At 34.6% G+C, this 17,669-nt stretch overlaps 1 protein-coding gene across 6 annotated transcripts in view; it reads right to left on the reverse strand.

Annotated features, from left to right (window-relative positions):
- Window positions 1-17,669, reverse strand: part of LOC108611584 (uncharacterized) — a 225,423-nt gene that overhangs the window by 190,346 nt on the left and 17,408 nt on the right. For 2 of the 6 annotated variants that reach the window (XM_089465131.1, XM_089465127.1), the window contains exon 2: window positions 14,788-14,912. The exons of 3 other annotated variants lie outside the window; for them this stretch is intronic. The gene's annotated coding sequence lies outside the window, so the exon portion shown is untranslated. The remainder of the gene's footprint in view (window positions 1-14,787; window positions 14,913-17,669) is intronic. One more of the 6 variants, XM_089465128.1, reaches the window with a different exon arrangement.

Here is a 17,669-nt window from a genome sequence, read left to right on the forward strand (position 1 = left end):
GGCAACAAATGGTCAAAAAGGTCAAGTGGGATTAATTAGCTTTGCTGGTCTGGTCAGGTCTCAGCTTTTGTGTTAGTCACCGAATCCATTGTTGCCAAATTAGTTTTTTCTTTCTGTCTGCTACAAAAGAATTTAAATAATTCGTTTTCCAGCCGAATATGTAAATATTAAGCATATATTAAGGATTTGAATAGATTTGTATATAGAGATTTATAGAGAGTATATTGACATTTTTATCGTTTTAGAGTTGGCAAAAAAAAAGTCAAATAAATAACGCAAATAAAAATTTTATTCTTGCTCAATTTGTTTTTATTTGACTTTTAGAATAAAATATTAAAAAAGCTTGCTAAGCAGATTTTGCAATTCTGATTCTAATAAAAAATTGTGGCCAATATTTATGAAATAAATATGTTAATCAAATTGTACGATTTAATTGAATTTTTACAAAAGGAAAAATATCAAGTATTGTATGCATTTAATTGAATTTTGAGCAGAAACCACCAGCTATTATCAAAAAATAATTGCGTTCAGCCACAGAACTAAGCTGTCTTGCAACAAGAAATGTAACTCCTGCTGCCAGCATGGGCTGGCTTAGGCACGTGCCACACTCACACATTTTATTTACTAAATATTTTACAATAATCAAGTGCAGCAATCAGAGCACTCACAGCTAACCAGAAAGAGATACAAATCAAGAAGCAGAGGGACAGAGGGAGAGAGAGAGAGAGGACTATGGACCAATAAAATATGCATGACAGAGCATCCAGTGAAATCCTCAACAAAGCTGACATGTAATATGTATTGTGCGAATGTGTGTGTGTGTGTGTGTGTGTGGGCGAATGCTTTTTGAGTGTGTGAAAACATGAAACAAACATACACGCACATTCACATTCACACACACACGCAGCACGCATACAAAACAGCCTGATCAAATATTTATAGAGATAAAAATACACGCCAAAGGCGCATAAAATTACTTAAGTGTGAATTTGAGCTGAATGCGAATGCAATGCGGTGCGAGCATTTAACAGGTAGCCGGTAGCCAACTAATTTCACAAACTGGCCAAAAACAAATACAAAAAACAAAAAAAAAGGGAAAAAAAAAGTAGAAAGAAAATGCCGCAGCTCTGATTTATTGTTGGTCCCAGTGCTGCTCCAAAATGCTGAAATGAATTATTACCGGGGCGATCAGAGGCTGCTCCTTTCTGCAGGCCAGCTCAAAAGAAGCTTAACTGTCTCTCTCCCTCACTCGCTCTCTCTATTTCTCTCCCTCACTCACTCTCACTCGCACTCTGTGATTCGCCTACCGCTTTCAGCTGGCAACTTAATGTCAACCATATACGCTCGGGTATTATGCAAATATTTTTATCCATGTGTGTGTGTGCGTGTGTGCATGTGTATGTGTGGCATTTTTTATTGGCTCGGTTTTAACTGGTGCGTTTCATTTGTTTTGCAGTGCCTTACATTTTTGCCTTTGCATTAAGTTTATATTTTACATTTTCTTTAATACTTCGTGCCGACAGTTATGAAGCACTTGTAATGCCCATAAGTCTTTGGATTTTCTGTGCTTAAGCCCACTTCTACGTCAATTAGACATGTTCTAAATATGCTTCTCAAATAAAACTTAATTGGCTTTGCAGCTGAGCTTGCCAAATGAATGAATGAATGAATGAGTGCCGCATTCTATAGTTGATTTGAATTATATTTGATTTCCACTTGACCGTGCTGCAAATCCCAGCCTCGCTCCATGGACCATGGCTGAAGCACACAACAAACGCTTGACCACATTTGCATAACCACACAAAAACCATATCATGCTCTATTTACATAGCCCAACTGGGCCACTCTTGCACTCCATTGAAACTTTTGGCCAACCAACCAACCAACAGCAGCAAGTATACGTCATGTATGCGAAACTCGAATAAAATAGAATAGCCACAAAATGCAGCAAAAAACGAGAATATAAAGAAGCAAACAATTGCAATAGAAATACTAAAATGTTGCTAACGGCCATTAAGTGCAAATAGCTGAGTGCCAGCAGCCACAGTGGGGCAGAGTTTCGAAAGTTGTTTCAAATACACTTGAGTTTGTTGCCCAGCGCGTTGCATGCAACTCAAGTGGACAACTCGTATCGAGGAGCTATTACAAGACCGAGCTGGGCTGGCCAACAAAAGTTCTTGCACTTGGCTCACACAACTTCTCCAAAAGAGCTCCAAAATATCTGCAAAGAAATTTGTATAAATGGGCGAAACTATGCTCAAGCATATTGCATGCTATGAATGCACATGCATCACACATTTCCACCCACATTTCACGCCAGAAATATTCACACACATACACCATGTATCTATCAAGCAGCAAAGCCACATTATTACAAATAAAAGTTATAAAAAAAATCAACAACTTGAAGTGCTCAAGCAGACAGCATGAACTCCCAGCTCATGTTCCTGATGAGGTCTTCCTACAGATTTATAGCAAAATATAATGTAAATTACAAATTAATACTAAAAATATTAATATTAATATTAATTAAATTAAAATTGACATTAAAATATAAATATTAATTTTACATTAAATTAAAATTTCTTTCAAAATTCAAATTCTCAACCAAATAAAATAATATCAAATTATTATTAATATAAAATTATAATATATAATATATATATAAAATTATTATTATGATTAGAATAATATTAATATTCCATTAAAATTTCAAACCCACAATCAATGAAATAAAATAATATGTGAGTCACCTTAAAAATGGTTATTGGAATTAAGTTTAATGAGCCCAAGTTTCATTATTATTATTATTATTAATTTTGAACTGATATAAAAAAGAGTAAAAAAAAACCTATTTATTATTTGAAAGAAATATGATCTAATGCAATAAGCAACCTACAAAAAGACTTGCTTTGAAGAGTTTCAAGATTCAGGAATAGCCAGCAGACGGACAGCACTCGAGCGACTAAGCTATTGCCTTTTGCAAAGATTTCATATAAACCATTTCACCCAGAGCTCAAATTTTTAATGTATTCAGGGCAAAAAAAAAAAAAAAAAAGTTATGCAAAGCAGAAGCTATCTCTCAATGTGACTGAAAAATAATTGAGATTTATTTTCCATTATCTTGATTACTTTCAAAAACAAATTCGAGTTTAATCAACAAAATCAGAATATGAATTGAATACAATTTAATATCCTTTCTAGTGACAATTGTTCAACACGTTGTCAACTCGATTTTTTGAGTGCTCTCAGAAACTGTCAAGAAAAGAGTTATATATCGCATTTTGAATGCTAACAAAAAGTCCTAAGTCCTAAAAGGAGGCAGAGCTGTGCTACAAATTGCTTCATTATTTTATTTATTTGATTTGATTATCAACAAGGATAAAAGTTGACAAATAATTTCTGTCAACTAACAAAAATTTAGTGTTAGGCAAATTGTTTTCATTTATTTAACATTTGTTTAATATTATATATGTATACATATATTTTTTTAGTTGTAATAATTATTATTGTTTAAATAAATATCATACTTCAGTTTTGTATATTTATATATATTTTTTAATTTTATATATTCTAGTTAATTCCAAATCATTCAAAACAAAATTTATTTATAAAATAATACATAAGTAATTTACATTATTTTTGATTTCCTTAAATTTAGCGAATATTTTACGAAATATTTTTTTTATTTTATATTTCGAGTTATATGAATCAACTTAAATGGAATATATTCCAAGTTTTGAATTTTTATTGAATAAATAAAAAAAAAAACTTTGTTAATTTAATAAAAAGAAAAATACATAATTCCTTTTATTGTTGTTTCGTGTCGATTCTCACGCTGTCTTCTCTAGATGTTTTGCCTTAGCTTCTGCTAATACAGATAGAGAGCATATTAAATTAAAGCCAACATTGTGTCTATGTGTGTGTGAGATTATTTAACGTACTCTTTGACGCGTGCCTCAAGCTTTTGACTAAAGAATTCAAGTAAAAATTGAATGATGCCCTAGGCAAAATATTCGGTAATATCACTTATCAAATAAAGAAAAGAAAATGTGGATGAAGAGTTTTGAACAATTATTCATGCTTTAATTAAATTGCGTATACGACATGTGCGACACAAATGAAATTGCCCCCACCAGGCCCACACCAAGAACAAGAAGAAGCACAGACGTCGCTGCAATTCAGTTGCCATAACATTGGGCTAAAATAAAAATTTACTTTCAACAATTTTTATAAGACCAAACAGCAGCAGTCGCAGCGGCTGCGGTTGCCCGCCTCAGTGCTTCACACAAATTAATGTGCTACGGTCTCTTTCATGGTATATATTCCGCTCTCGCTCTCTCTTCCTCTCTCTCTAATGCCGTACTAGCTTGCTGGCACGCATGTCCTTAGGGCTATTCGCTATGCCTTGTGCATTAATTTCATGCTTTAATGCTCGCACACACATAAACAGGCAAGCACACACGCACACAACTACATTACAACATGTTGACGTCATAAGTGGTGCGTGGAAATAGAGATACAGATGAAGATAAAGATACAGAGAGAGAGGGAGAGACAGAGAGAGAGAGGGGAGATGTAGAGACTAGAAGTGTTGCCGTCAAAACGATTTGTCGTCTAATTGCGGTAGATTTTCACCACTTTCCTGTGTGTTTATACACACACACAGAAACACTCACTCACGCACACAAACCTACACACATTTATGACTAAATGTCTGTGTGAGTGCTGCACTAATAGAATTTGAATATTTTATGTGGCATTGCGCATAATTATGGCTAAACATTCAACGGTTAGTTAGTTACGCTTTGTTCTGCTCAAATTAACCAAAAATTCATAATTCGTAATTCATAATTCATTTTGTTTGCCTAAATTGCGAATATTTTCGAAAGGTAACACACTACATCAAAGTAAAGCTCGAACACATAACGCAGCTTAACCGGGCTAACGTATAAAATAAAGTTACAGCACTGTATATACTATAGAAGGTCCAGTGTCGAGGAAGGCATTAAGAAAATCCCAGCGCTAAGCCGCTGGAAATCAAATTGTGTTCCAACAGCTGGCCGAGCCGAAATATAAATAAATACGTAAAAAGTCTATAAAAATACAATAAAAAATCAACTCACATATGTATATACTGCAGCTGCACACTGGTCAGACTGTAAAAAGTCTAGCTCTAGTCAGTCAACCTATGTATGCATGTAAAATCATAGTAAAAGCAAATAAATACTTATTAAAAAAATAAAATAAATAAAAATTAAAAAAAAAAAAGTTCTTAACAAATAAAAAACTGCCAACATATTTGAACAATTTCAATTCAATTGATTAACGCTCGTCGTGAGCCTTTTGTCAACTTGAAGCAATGCTTCAGGTGCGCTAACAATCAGTCCGTCATTTAACAAATATTAGAAAAAATTGCCACAGCTGTCGGCTATTGACAAGCTAAAAACCAGATGTTGAAATATCTCATTTCAAATAGTCTGCCATTTACTTGATCAATATTTGTCTTTAAATAAAAAAATGAAACCAAGTCAAAAACGAAACAAGTTTTACTCTTTTACGCTTATCATATTGGGCAGTTATTTGCATAATAACACTCTTATAAAGATCAACCACTCCTCATACATAAAAACTGTATTATGTTACCATTTATTATATTATTCCTTAACATGTCAACTCTGATTATGTTATTCAATTAGATTCCAAACATTCTTTAATTTTATTTTAATAATTTTTTTGTTATTGTTTTGTTATATTTATTTATGTTCTTCTTCAATATGCTAAGTTTTCTTATGTTATTCTTAACTAATTTATTATGTTAACTTTCATTATGTTATTCATTAACATTTCAACTTTTATTGTGTCATTCTCAGTCCGAAAATTCTTTAATTTTATTTTAAAAATTAATGTTATTTTTTAATAATTTTATGTTCTTTTTTAACGTTTTAACTTTTATCATATTCAAGTATTCTTAACAAATTTATTAAAAAAAAAAAAAAACTAATTGAATTAAAATTAAATATTCTTTAATTTTATTTCAGTAATGAACTTTAATTTTTAGTGTTATTATGTTTTTTTTTTTAGCATTTTAGCTTTTATTATCTTATGACGTTATTAATTTTATTTTTTAATTTTTGTTTGTGTTATAATATTCGATTCGAGTACTAACAATCTTAACAAGATTACTATGATAACTTTTAAGTTCTACTTCAATATTTTAACTTTTTCAAATTGAATAACATAATAAAGGCTAAATTGTTAAAGAACTTAACATAACAAAGATTATGTTATATTCATTAACATTTTAGCCTTTTGAGTCCTTTTGAACATATCCCGACCCAGTGTGCATTGCAGCTAGGGCTTAGCCGCATGTGTGAGCGGCTATGGTCAGTAAGTTGATTTTATATGCAGGCGCTATGAATTTTATTATCGCATAAAAATAAAAAGGAAAAAATCCGGAAAAAAACTGGCAGAAAAAATAAAATAGAGAATGGGAAATTTTGGCGTTTGGAAAAAATAAAAAAATAAAATGCGAACGCTAAAGGCCAGCGCAAGAGAATGTCCAGGGCGCTCGTTATCAGGCACTTTGTCTTTGGTGGCATTGGGGTTTCTCTAAACTGCATTTTAACGACTCCCTGGACGAGGCCAACAAAAGTAAATTTTACCACACACACACACACACGCAGAGATATACACATGTGTGTGTGTGCTGAAATATTTTTGGTAAGTGCTGTGGAATATTTTTAACGACACAGCGGGCGACGCAAGCCGTTTGAGCGCCTAATGAAAATTGATTTGATAAAACTGAAAATTTCTTTCATTCAACTTGACCAATTTCTCTTAAAATAAATTCACTTTAGCAGTAACGTGCTCATTTACATTATGCCAAATGTCTCTGGGCAAAGGGTGCACAAATACTATTTCAATACAACAAAAGCAAGCATTAATCATTTGAGTGAAGGTTGTTTTCTAAGTTTTCTTCTTCTTGTATTTTCACTCATGTGATTGTGCGCATAATAAATGTCGCCATTCACATTTTTAAATGTTACACAAATGTCTTTTATGTTCTTCAGCTTGGCCATTAGTCCGAAAGGGCTAAATCGCTCGACTGTCACAAATTGACCCGACCTAATGAATTGCGCAAAAAAGGTTGTCAAAGGCCATAAATATTGACGCAAAACAGATTCGAACAAACCTAATTTAATAAATATAAATATATTGGGGGAGATATATAATATTTATTAATAAATTGCTATTTATACAGCCATAAATAAACACACGTTTGGAAATAAACGCGAATAAAATCAGCTGAAATTGCGCTTATTTACTTTATCCATTATTATCATAATAATTGTAGGCGATTATAACGCTTTAGGCGCATGGACAATAAATTCCAGCTTAATCGCGCAATAATTAATTTAGATGGCTATTTTTATACTCATTCAGCCAAGTGAAATGAGCATATTGGTTTTGTGCAATTTGCAATGTGCTGTTGAGATATGTGAAATATACATATCTAGCAGCGCTTGGAACGTGAATGAGTATTCTGCAGTCAGCCACGCCCGACTGCAACTTGTTTAACTAACTTGCTTTTCTATATTCCACAATAAAGCATTTAATAAATGCAGTTTTTGCTTCATTCATTGCGAAGGCTTAAGTCACGCAAATAACTTTGGCTAATCCAGAATGACTTCAATGAAATTTAATTATACATAAATTTTAAAGCAATATTAAATAATATTCATAGCTTTTGGGGTAGGATTCACGCTGGCTTGAATATGTTTTGACTTTGCGGCAATTTTAACAAATTAAATTTGAGCATGAAACTTTGCAACTACAACAAAGTTGAAGATGAGATGATGCGGACGTGACTTTGAATATAATTTTAATAAAAGTGAAGAAAACAAACAGAATTAAACTACATATTTTAAACTTGGCTTAAGAAGTTAAAAAATAGAAGTAAAGCTCAACTAAGCTTGTTGTTTCAGTTGTTAATTTCTCAAATTTGTTACTGACAAACGAAATCAATTTAATTTCGCAATTGAAATACTTTATGGCACTCAAATCAACCTGACTCTACGAACATTTAATTATTTATAAATAATTATTTGTCGATATTAAAAAACAAGTATATAAATATATATATTTCTTAAAAAATATTGATTTAATTATCAATAAATATTTTTATTCAAATTATAAATAATAAAATAAATTAATAAAAATAATATTTTTTAATTTTTTTTTTTTTACTTTATATTTTTTTTTGTATCAATTAATTTTCAGCTATTTTTTTACCTTTCGTCCAAATTTATGTTTTTTTTTTACATTGGTATTTAAAAAAAATTCTTTAATTTAAATTATTTCTTAAGTTAAATTTAAATTTATTTGATTTATTTAATTTCATTTTATTGTATTGCAATATTGATATAATTATCTATCAATATTTTTATTTAAATTATAAATTTCAATCAATAAAAATAATAAAAATTTTTATTTTTTAACTATATTTTTCTGTACCAATTATTTTTTTTACTCTAGTTTAAAATATATTACACACAAGTCAATTTAGTTAATTAATAATAAAATAATACAAATTTGTGAAATTTAAAATTTGTCAAATTATTGTGTTTATTAAATTTTAATTTTGTATATTAATTTCCTTCATTATTTTTCTTCAAAATTTTCCTTTGCTCAAATTGAATCCCATCTTAAATATATTCATATATTTAATTTTGCGCACTTTATTTTTATTTGTATGCCTTAATTTAAGCAGATTCCAAAGTTAACAATTGGCAAAATGTTCATTCGCTTTTTATGCAAATTGCTAAAAGATTTTAGCCAAAAATTGAGCGATAACTGGATTTGCTGTATGGCAGAAACAATTATGCGCCTCTGTCAAGCGTCGCCTATCACAATCTGCATAAATTATATGAAAATTCATTTTAAAAACTTTTTCATTGGCACAAAACAAAAATCCGACAACAAAATGGGGGAAAAAAATGAACTTTTATTAAACATCTCAGGCAAAATGTCAGGCACTGAAAATGTTGTGCAAATATTTAAACAGCGAGCGGCGGGCATTTCATTTCGTCATTTCGTGCTCCGGGATTAGTAGCGGACGGACAGATGGGCGTGGCGCATGCAAGCGTATAATTCAATTATGGCGAAAAGCACCGGAAAACAGCCATAGCCAAAAGCCGAAAGAGCGCGAAATCAAAAAATTGCAATGCCAGTCGCAACAGAGCAGCAAAGAAAAAAAAAACAAAAAAAAACAAAAAAACAAAAAAAAAGTATAGCAGATGCATACATTTTGGTCTTAAGTGAGCGAAATGCGCAATATAAAACGCTGGAGCACTTGAACTTATCATTGGTCGGACTACGGCGAGCCTAAAGAGAAGCCCTAAAGATTAAGGCAAACCGCAAGGAACAACAAGAACAAGAACAACGAACACAACAACAAAAGAGAGAAAATCATAACAAGAAGCGTTGAGTGTTGGAGGTCGTCACGGCCAAAGAGAGAAAGAGAGAGAAAGAGAGAGAGAACTGATGTGAGCCAGCCATATTTGCTATGTAAATAATTTAAACCGGAAATGACGTAGATTATGTGCCAGCAGCAGACGGAAGTCACTCAGGCCTCAGCACAAGGCGCTGACCGAAGCGAATGGGGCAACAACAGCAACAGCAAAAAACGAATACGAATTTGCAAACAATAGCCAACCCCGACCCTTGGGCACTGGGCCCCGCCCCTGTCTCTGTCCCTGTCCCTGGCCAGCCAGAAGGAGGCAACATTTTTGCCATTATTTGCATTTTTCTAGCCAACAATGATTTCGTCTCTCTCTCTCTCGTTCTCTCTTTCTCTCTCTCTTGCTCCCTTTTTTGTTGTGCTTACCCAAAATAAATTCAAATTACAGCAAACCGAGGCTAACATGCAAAAAAAAAATATATAAAAATAAATAAATATAAACAAGCAAAAAATTGTCCATGATGCGCATTTTTTGTGCGCTCTTTCTTCCGTATTCTGTTAAGTTCGGCATTTCTTTTATATGCAGATTGCTTAATTTACCGTTAGGCGCACAACTATTGAAACAGCAAAATGGTATATGTGTGTGTGTATTGTCAGTTAGTTTGCTCTTCAATATTTCAATTTCACAGTCTATTGGAGAGTATTATCATGCATTTTTTTTGTCGTTGGAGATTGTTACTATATAGAGTTTCAGAATATATATGAAGCTAAGTGCAGTCTGGTATTACTTTACATGATACCAAAATACATGTGCATATATTAAAAAATTTCTATGATCCCTTATCTCTTTAATTAGGTCCAGTGTCTAGACTCTCACTGGCTAAGCGTTTATCTACTACAGCCCCACACTCTAAATACGACTCAGGCAATACCGCCCTCTAGACGTACTCGGCTTAAAGTCTATTTATTATTTAACTGCTATATGTACGCTCTATAACTCTGTCTTTGTTGTCGCGCCCAATTGGGCAGAGTTAATAGAGATAACAACATCACAAATAGTTTATTAGAGTACCCCTTATAACTTAAAATAATATGATAAATAAAATTTTTTTTAAACCAGTCATTTCCCAAGCTTGATATTCCAAGCTCATAGCGAAACATACTTTTTAAAATTTTATTTAGATTAAATTGCCTCAAAACTAAGAGAATCCGTAAATAATTTATTTAAATGTATATTAGATTTTGAATTATATTAAATAATTATAATATTTTATAAAATAATAAATGTTTAATAGTAATAAAATACAATAAATACAAGTTTATCGATAAAAAAAATAACGGAATGAGTTATCGATTTTTGGTGATAAGACATCCGCGCTGCATATACGGACATTTAAAAAAAATAATCTCTAGCTCTAATCTCTAGCTCCTATACTTTAAAACATACGGACAGACGGACAGATGGACAGGGGCAGAGGCTCGTCGCCCTGATCAAGAATATTTATACTTTGTGGGGTCTGCCACGCCTCCTTCTGCCTGTTACATACATTTCAAGATAACCATTATACCCTGATTTCCCATTTTCAATGGGTTCAGGGTATAAAAAGATTACAATATGCAAGCATAGATATAAATGCATACGTGCAGAGTGCGCAAATTGCTGAGTGTTTATAAATTATTGGCAACTTAATGCTCGCAGCTGCTTTTTGGTGGACATGCATAAGCGTTCACATATATATTTTTGGTAATTGCGACAAAATTCAGACACTAAGGTTTATTTATTTACCACCTAAAGAGCATGCTATGAAGGGCAATAGGCACTGCTGCAAGAGCCGTCCCCCTGCTCGACTGCTCGACTGCCTGCCAGGCAGTGGCCGGCCATGCGACTCGAACGGTTGTCTATAAATCGAGCTCTGCGGCGGTCATAAAGCAGCCCGCAAGCCAGAGTTCTAAATGCAGTGGTAGTCGCGATGCCCATACCCTGTGTGTGAATAAAAAATGTATTTGAACTACTTGAGGGTTTTTACTATTCATTATCTTTTTTAGCCTTGAGCTGCCTTAATCTCTATTTCTGGCTCTCCTTCAAACTCTTTCTCTCCCACTCTGGCTCGCTTTCTCTCTCCTTTATACCTCTCTCTTTCTCTCTATCTTCCTCTTTCTTATTATGTTTCATTTTCTTCTGTTTCTCTCGTATTTCTCTTTATCTTTTCTATCTTCGACTTTGTCCTCTCTTTCTCGCTTCTTTTTCTATTATTATTCGGTCGCTTTCTTTTATAGTTTTTTTTTTTTTTTTTTTGCTTTCTCATTTTCTTCCATGCTTTTTCATTTTAGTTTTTTCTTTTTGTATTTCTTTCCGTATTTTACTTTTCCATCTTTCTCATTCTATTACTAAAGATCTTCCTGTATTTATATCTCGTTTCTCACTCTCTGCGTCTCTCTCTCTCTCTCTCTATTTCTCACTCTTTCTCTCTCCTTATCTTTCCCATTCTATTACTAAAGATCTTCCTGTATCTATCTCTCATTACTCACTCTCTATTTCTCTCTCTCTCTCTCTCTATTTCTCACTCTTTCTCTCACTCTCTCTCTCTCTCTCTCTCTCTCTCTCTCTCTCTCTTTAAATCTGTATAAATCATTAACAAAATGTATAAAATCAACCATAACACAAACTTTCTCTCTATATACCCATTATCAATTCTTCAACAGGATATCATATCATATGACCTTGAGTCACATATTTTTAAGCCCTATGGCGACAGCCTATGAAAATCCTATATAAGTATACAACAAAAATTCATAAAATGTATCAACAAAATGCGACAAAAAACAACAACAACAACAATAATAACCAAATAAACACAATAAATACACTTGGACCATCGCATCTGAGCTTCGTGACCAAATGAGGCCTAACGGGCTATAAAAATTACGAGCTAAATGGCGACGACTACTGCAGAGTGTCTGACCGAAACACTGAGAGACTGCCAGACTGCCAAACTGACAGACTGACAGACAGTCGGACAGTCGGACAGTCAGACTGGCTTTTTGTATTCAATTTGCAGCAGAGTCCGGGAATTGATGTCAAAGGCGTAGCCGGCAAAATTCATTGACACATAAATTACAGACTGTGAAAATCGCTTTAATGAAAGCCCATGCCAGAGAGCCGAGCGCTTCCTGTGTGGCTCCCACTAAAATATATATATATACTGTATAGTATTTGCTTTATTTTTTTAACTTTTTTTTCATTTGCTGTCTTGGACAGTCGAGAGTCGAGGTGGCCCACTTCAAATAGCAGCACAATTCGCAGCGATTTCAAAGGAAATCCGAAAAGTAACGGAAACAATTTACTTAATAAACCTGCTTGGCTTTGAGCGTGGTCCGAATACCTTTGAAAATTATAAACGGTAGCTGGCGGCGGCAGCTACGTTATAGCGGTGACAGGAGGGCAGAGCAGAACAGAAGACGTTTTTGGGGCGGGGCACAGGCAATGCTGCCAGAGACCTCCATAAATTATAAATATTACGCAAAAAGGCAGCACCAAATGGCCAAATGGCTCGGACCACTCGCAACTTATATATATGTATCTAAACAACCCATGTGTGTGTGTGTGTGTGTGAGTGTGCTTGTGTGAGACCTTTTGTGAATTGCCTAAAAGGACCTCGATAGAATAGTGAGGTCGCCATGCATTACCCATAAATGCGTAACATTTCTTGGCTCAGACTCAGCGCAGAGATCACCATTGGGATATTGTAAAGGGAAGCCATTGGGTTATTAAGCTCCAAATATGGAATAAATAAATATAAATAAATTAAAGAAGTAGAGAAAAATATATATATACATATGTGAATATATATACATATATAGGAAGAAATTATAAATACCTCAGCAGTATGAGAAGTGATAAAAATATATTTAAAAAAATATATATTTATTCACAAGTAAATTAAAATAAAACATAAATATATTAATCATTTTTATGAAATATTTTTATTAAATTTATTGCAGAGGTATTTTTAAGTGAATCTGCAAAAATATATCAGATCTGTACGATCTGATACCATTTATAAATACTGTTCTGGAATTCATAAATAATATTTATAAATAAGTCTAAAAATAATAATATTTACATAAGTGAGAAATATTATTAGCATCTATTTTTACTGAGTGGAGAGCTACCTAAACACACTAGTAGCATGGTGCAAAAGATGGAACATGAAGATCAACCCACGCAAGACCACCAACACTTGCTTCACCCTAAAAACCTTCATCAGCCACACCCCGCCTATACGTTTAGATGGCGAAACACTTGATCAACCTTCGCAGGCAAAGTACCTTGGCATCACCCTTGACAAGCGTCTAACATTTGGTCCTCATCTTCAGGCAGTGGCTAGGAGATGTGGGCAACGCATGCAACAACTGCGGTGGCTGCTCAACAGACGCAGCACCATGTCACTCAGAGCTAAGAGAGCGGTTTATGTCCACTGTGTAGCCCCAATTTGGCTCTACGGTGTGCAGATTTGGGGAATATGCGCAAAATCAAACTATAAACGCATACAGGTCCTGCAAAATCGTGTATTGCGGCAAATTACAAACTGCCCATGGTATGTGCGCGGCTCAACTCTACATCGAGATCTGAAACTGTTTACTGTGGAGGAACCGATTGGGAGACACACTAGCCGGTATAGTGACAGACTGGCTAGACACCGGAGCAGACTAGCGAGAAGATTGCTTCCTGCGAGACCACTAAGGCGATTAAAACGCTTGGGTTTTGCCAAAAATATTAGATAAGTTTAGTTTATTTGTAAGTCCTCCTGAATACATCAGAAGGTTAGGTTCTATATAAATAATCTAATTGTGTTGTTAAGGTACTAAACTTGCATTGTACAGATTCAGCGCTTAAAATATATATACAAACAAAACAAAAAAAAAAAAAAAAAAAAAAATCTATTTTTACTAGAACCTTAGTAGTTGACTGATTTTTATTTTTTATATTCATGACTAAAATTATTTTATATAGCCAAATACATACACAACCCAAAATAGAATATTATTATAAAATGTGTATCAAGAGGAACATTTTAAGCTCAGAAACAGCATTTATATAGACTATATAGACTAGATATGCATTGAATTATGCATTATTTATATGATATATAATCGTCTTCTGGATTGTTTACGAACAGCAAAAAAAAAAAAAGAGATTCAGCTGATTGCATTTTAAGAAAATAATTTAATAAATTAAAGTCAACCAAATACTCAAGTGAATATATGTATACAATAAATGTATATATTTAAAAGATGTGGATTTAAGTATTTAAAAATTATACCTTTATATATACAGGTAAAAAGCTTTGTATATAATTCTAAAGAATTTTACTGTTTTGCCAAATGGCTTCCGTTTCTACGAAACTGTCAGAGCTCTGCGTCCTGCGTAGCCTGTAAGCGACAATAGCTTAAAGGGAGTAAGAGATATAAGTAATTCCTAAAAGTATTTAATAATGCATATACATATTTATATGATTTAAATGTAAATATTATGAAATTAATTTAATAGGCTGTATATCAAATTCCATTTTAAACAAATAGTGTATTAAAAATATTAATGAAATATTATTTGCATTTATTTATCAGGCTTTCAAACGAATTTATAGTAAATCAAAATTAAAATATATTTCACATAATTAACCAATGCATTCTTAAGTACGCATTGTCATAGGTTAATTAATTTGTCTTATATAAAATATATCGCATGCAATAATAAAAAAAGCTATTCGCAATGAATGAATAAACTAAAATAAACAGAAAATTAATTACATTTTTTTTTTATCATGCTGACAGTTATGAAATGGGTGAATCTATTTGAATTATAAAGCAGCTTAAATTATAAAATGCATATTGATATATGTTTTTAATACTACATATATCATATTATATACGTATGTACATATATAAACTGCTTGAATAAGAAGGGCTGCCAGCTCAGGTGAAAGCTCGCACTTCGACCATAAATCGAGCTTATCTGGCGCAGCTAATTGAAATATCACCCAAAGGCCGAGCAACTAGCAAAGGGAGGAGCAAGCAGAAACTGATGCCCGAAAGGGACACCGCAAAAGGAGCGTATCAAACTGTTTACCTTTTGGTATGTGGGCGACGGGTCCAACGGCAGCAGGAGAAATAAATAAAATTTACTTTTATGATAAACACACACACAAACACACACGCATGTGTGTGTTTATTTGCCTTGTTTTTTTTTTTTTTATTCTTATGCAAAGTTCCTTTGCACAAAACATTAAACTTGAATGCAAAGAAAAGAGCAGAGAGCAAAAAACCGTAGCATATTTTTGTGCGCTGGCATAAAAATCATTTAAATGTTTGTTTGCGCCACGCTCAATGCATGAATGTGTTTGTATGAATATTAATAATCAACATAAACATAAACATGCCCGTAAATATAATACATGCGCCCCATAATGCTGCTAAATGCGAACCCCAGGGACCATCAGACCAGCCCCAGAAATGGGAGAGAGAGGGAGATAGAGAGAGTGAGAGAGGTAGACTCCTCTGGCCTGGTCGCACAAAAACAAACAAACGTCAACTGGGGACTGCACTGAAGCTGAACCTGACAACTGTCCAGAGGCAGGAATCGAGAGCTGGGCACTGCGCTTAATATTAAATTATGACTCACTTTTCGCTTTTATGGCACAACATTTACAATTGAAAAGATTTTCGAGCAGAGCGGGCCGTGCTGTTGCCCATTTAGTGGCCAAAAAGTTCATTACGCTATTCAAGGACATCGATATCGACGTCCACATCGACACGGATGCGGCTATGGGCTTAGGGAAAACTTGCCAACGCCATAAACTAAATTAATAGCCCAAAACTCGAGCGCACATCCACGAGGCGCATGAGCGAGCACCCGTAGAGCTCGATGGTTCAGTCCCAGATTTCACCGAGGAAGAACTCAACATTGCAGCTCTCTCCCTGAAGAACAAGAAAGCGCCGGGACCAGATAATATACCGGCAGAAATACTGAAGGTGATAGCATCAGGACGTCCCACTTTTCTACTTAGGATGTATAACGCATGTCTAAAAGAAAGGATATTCCCAGAAGCGTGGAAAGAACAAAGACTGGTGCTCATTAGCAAAGGCAAAGGCGATCCCAATACACCCTCGGCTTATCGCCCATTGTGTATGTTAAACACAGCTGGGAAGCTTTTAGAAAAGCTCATAAGACCTAGACTACTCGCAGCAGTAGAGGCTGCTGGAGGACTTAGCCCTAGGCAACATGGGTTCAGAGCTGGAAAATCCACAATGGGAGCTATCGATGAAGTGGTTCAGGCAGCCAGAGCTACGCAAAGAGGAAATGCATACTCGCGCCCAGTTGTTCTGTTAGCAACGCTGGACGTTAAAAACGCCTTTAATAGTGTAAGGTGGACTGATATGCTTACTTCCTTGGAACACCGCTTCCAGATACCGGAGTACCTCATGAATATGATCAGGAGCTATTTGCAGGATCGAATACTCCTGTACTCCACGCAAACTGGAACAAAACGATACAGAGTAACTGGAGGAGCTGCACAGGGGTCAATCCTGGGACCAGACCTGTGGAATATCAGCTACGACGACATCCTAAGACTGGAAATGCCTGAAGACACCTTCCTTATTGGTTATGCCGATGATATCGCAGCCGTCATTACTGCCAGAAACACCATAGAGGCCCAAAAGAGACTTACCCAAGTCATGATCCGCACACAGACATGGCTCAGCTCTCGAGGATTGGAGCTTGCCACCCATAAAACAGAGTTACTTCTGTTCACGGGGAAGCAGATCCCAACCGAAATAGAGATGCGAGTAAGCGGAAACCTGATAAGGACGCAGAGGACAGTGAACTATCTAGGCGTTAGGCTGGACAGTAAACTTACCTTCTGGGAACAGCTGAAGTATGCCACGCGGAAAACAGCGACAGCAACGGGGTCTCTGAGTAGACTGATGGCAAACGTTGACGGCCCGACGGCAGGAAAACGGAGACTCCTCATGGAAGCGACAAATGCAATACTGCTATATGGCAGTGAAGTATGGGCGGATACCTTAGAGGCGAATGTAAGGCGAAAACCGATGCTAGCTGTGCAACGAAGAGCAGCCTTAAGGATAACATCGGCGTACCGCACAGTCTCCGGGGCGGCCGTGACTGTGATAGCAGCAGTCATAC

This window comes from Drosophila arizonae, chromosome 3 (genome assembly GCF_054131065.1).
Source record: "Drosophila arizonae isolate 15081-1271.41 chromosome 3, UAZ_ARI_1.0, whole genome shotgun sequence".
Lineage (NCBI taxonomy): Eukaryota > Metazoa > Arthropoda > Insecta > Diptera > Drosophilidae > Drosophila > Drosophila arizonae.